Genomic DNA, 3,703 nt, shown 5'->3' with positions numbered 1-3,703 from the left:
TGGCTTTTTTCTTTTTGCTTATGTGGTGCTGAGGAATCGAACCCAGGGCCTCATGCATGCAAGGCAAGCGCTCTACCACTGAGCCACCTTCCCAGTCCCAGGGTCTTTTTTTCTTGCTTGTTGCAGTGCTTGAACCTCTATTCACCCATTTTAGGCTTCCTATCTTATCTGGTATGACAGCCACTGTATCTACCTTCCTTCCATAGAGATGGATCTTGTGAACTTTTATGCCTATGTGGGCCTAGAACCTCACAATCCCAATTTCCTGTACAGTTTATGCCAGATGTGCCTAGTTAAGTTTAAATGAAGACAACCAAAATAAAATTGCAAATCCCATTCTCTACATTTTAAGTACTCCATTGCTATATGTGCTTTATGGCTTCCTTATTAGATAGTAGAGATATAAATGTTACTGGCATCACAGGCAGTTCTATCACACTGATGCTATAGAGAATATTTAAAGTTGATAACATTTATTTATTTATGCTAGTACTGGAGCTTTAACCCAGGACCTCTCACTTTTTTGGGGGGTTCTTAAACTCAGGGACTAGGTACAGTCCTTGAGCTTTTTCCCTCAAGGCTGCCACTAGACCACTTTGAGTCACAGCTCCACTTCTGGTTTCTGGTGATTAATTGGAGATAGGAGTCTCTTCGACTAACCTGCCCAGGCTGGCCTCAAACCCTGATCCTCAGATCTCAGCCATCTGAGTAGCTAGGATTACAAACACCAGCTACCAACACCTCTTACTCTTTTTTTGGGGGGGGGGTCAGTTATGGGTCTTGAACTCTGGGCCTGGCTACTGTCCTTGAGCTGTTGAGCTTAAGGCAAGTGCTCTACCACTTGAGCCACAGTGCCACTTCTGGAGATAAAAGTCTCGTGGACTTTCCTGCCCAGGGTGGCTTCAAACGACAATTCCCAGATCTTAGCCTCCTGAGTAGGATTAAAAGCATGAGCTACCTGCCCCCGGCACCTCTTACTCTTGCTTAGCTATTTTTTTGCTCAAGACTGGTGTTCTAACACTTGAGCCATGCTTCTACTTCTGGCTTTTTGCTGGTTATTTGAATTTATCTGACTGACTTGCAGAAAGAGATCTAAGCCCTTTTTTTTTTCTGGTCCTGGAGCTTGAACTCAGGCCTTGGGCTTTGTCCCTGGGCCTCTCTATGCTCAAAGATAGTACTTTACCACATGAGCCACACTGCTACTTCCAGATTTTTCTGTTTATGTGGTACTGGGGAATCAAACCCAGTGCTTCATGCATGCTAGGCAAGCACTACCACTAAGCTACATTCCCAGCCCCATCTCAGCCTCTTGAGTAGGTAGGACTAGAGATGTGAGCTACTCATGCCTGACATCTGCTCTAATTTTTATCCTTTTCTTCTACTTATTTTAGATCATGTTTGCTCTTCTTAGCCCTCCAAACTCTCAGAAATACCCAGATGTAGTGAACTGTTACTATATAACTAGTCCCAAACTTACTTATCCTATTATTGACCTTAAAACTTTGATTGCCCTAAAATGTTGGTGATTATTCTATCATCTGTAATCCCAGATTACAGGGAGTCTGAGAAAGGAAGGATTATGGTTCAAGACTAATTTTGGCAGAAAGGTTTATGAGTCTTGATTTTATAAGTTCACAATTATTCATTTTTTTCTTACTTTGAAGGACCAACTTACCATTACAATGTTTCAAAAATATGTTGAAAATTTAACAATGTTTAAAAGTAGAAAAGTATATAAGTGTTTATGGGGCTGGGAAGTTGGTCAGTGGTAGAATGCTTACCTCGCATGCATGAGGCCCTGGGTTCCAGTCCTCAGCACCACATAAGCAGAAAAAAGCCAGAAGTGCTCTGTGGCTCAAGTGGTAGACTCTAGCCTTGAGCTGAAGAGCTGAGGGACAGCACCCAGGCCCAGAGTTCAGCCCCCATGACCGACCAAAAAAAAAAAAATCATGGGTGTTTAAATGCCCTTTAAAATTAAAGTTTATATATTGTCTTATCTGTCTTTGAGAATGGTGTTCATGCTAAAGGTAAGTTTTAGCTGAATGTAATAGTTCAAGCCTGTAATACTAGGTAATTGGGATGTAGAAATCAGGGGATTGTGGTACAAGGCCAGCCTAGGCATAAAATTTCCTAAGACTCCATCTCAACCAGTGGCTGAACCTGGTAGTATGAATTTGTCATTCCAGTGACAAAAGAAAGGACAAGGGCTGGGAAGGTGGCTCAGTGGTAGAGCACTTGCCTTGCATGCATGAGGCCCTGGGTTCGATTCCTCAGCACCACATAAGCAAAAAGAAAAAAGGAAGTGGCGCTGTGACTCAAGTGGTAGAGCGCTAGCCTTGAGCTGAAGAGCTGAGGGACAGCACCCAGGCCCAGAGTTCAGGCCCCACAACCGGACCCCCCCCCAAAAAAAAAAGCACAAATAGGATCTTAGTACAGGCTAGCCTGAGCACTGAGTGTAAGAGGAGACCCTATCATGAAATAACAACACAAAAATAATCAAGAAACTTATTACTAAATAAATAAATAGATAGATACTTCTAATAAAGCTGAGTGAGATGGTAAACACCTACAGTCCCAGCTACTTGGGAGCCTGGGGCATGAGAATCTTTTGAATCCAGGAGTTTAAGATCAGTCTGAGTAATAAGAGAAACATTGTTTCACAAGGTAACCACTTATAGTATATTCCTCTGTATATAAATTAGATGGGATAATGGAATTCACAATCTATAATATTCTTTGAAAGCCAGGCTTTAAACTTCACAAATCTGTTTCACAAATAACAGTTTCAAATAGAAAGTGGCCACTTGCCATCTTGACATCAAGCTAACTTGCCAATTAGACATCTAGTCACCACTGAAAACAAAATAGCAACTTATATTATGTATATCCATCTTTGTCACTTCCTGCTCAGCTTCTGGGTATTTTATTTCAATCACACTTGCAATGTAAGAATATCTTCAGATAGATGAATACCAAAAGGGTTCATTTTTATTAATATTAATTATTATCTTGGAAGTACTGAGGTTTGAATTCAGGGACTTAAGCTTGCTAGACAGGTACTCTACTATTTGAGGTATACCCCTAATCCATTTTTTGTTGTTGTTGGTCATTGGGCTTGAACTCAGGGCTAGGCATTGTGCTAGATCTTTTCTGCTCAAGGCTAGCACCCCATCACTTTGAGCTACAGCTCTACTTCCGGTTTTCTGGAGTTTAATTGGAACTAAGAATCTCAAGGATAATTTCTTGCCCAGGCTGGCTTCAAACTACAATTCCCAGATCTCAACCTTCCGAATAGCTAGAATTACAGGCATGAATCACCAGTGCCTGACCCCTCCATCTTTTTTTTTTTTTATTAAGATGGGAGTGGGGAAGGGAGAGTCTGAACTTAGGGCCTGGGCACTGTCTGTGAGCTCTTTTGCTCAATTCTGCCACTTTGACTCACAGCTCCACTTCCAGTTTTGCGTGGTTAATTAAAGATAAGAGTCTCATGGACTTTTCTCACTCGGCTGGCTTCCAACGCCCATCTTCAGACCTCAACCTCCTGAGTTGCTAGGATTATAGGTGTGGGCCACTGGTACCTGGTTTGTGATCCAATTATTTAGGATGGCATAGGGAGAATTGTAGTTTAATATAAAGGAGAAGCCGGGCACTGGTGGCTCACGCCTGTAATCCTAGCTACTCAGGAGGCTGAGATCTGAGGATC

The sequence above is a fragment of the Dipodomys ordii genome, unplaced genomic scaffold (assembly GCF_000151885.1).
Source record: "Dipodomys ordii isolate 6190 unplaced genomic scaffold, Dord_2.0 Scaffold147, whole genome shotgun sequence".
Classification (NCBI taxonomy): Eukaryota; Metazoa; Chordata; class Mammalia; order Rodentia; family Heteromyidae; genus Dipodomys; species Dipodomys ordii.
Note: the sequence above shows the minus strand (reverse complement) of the source record.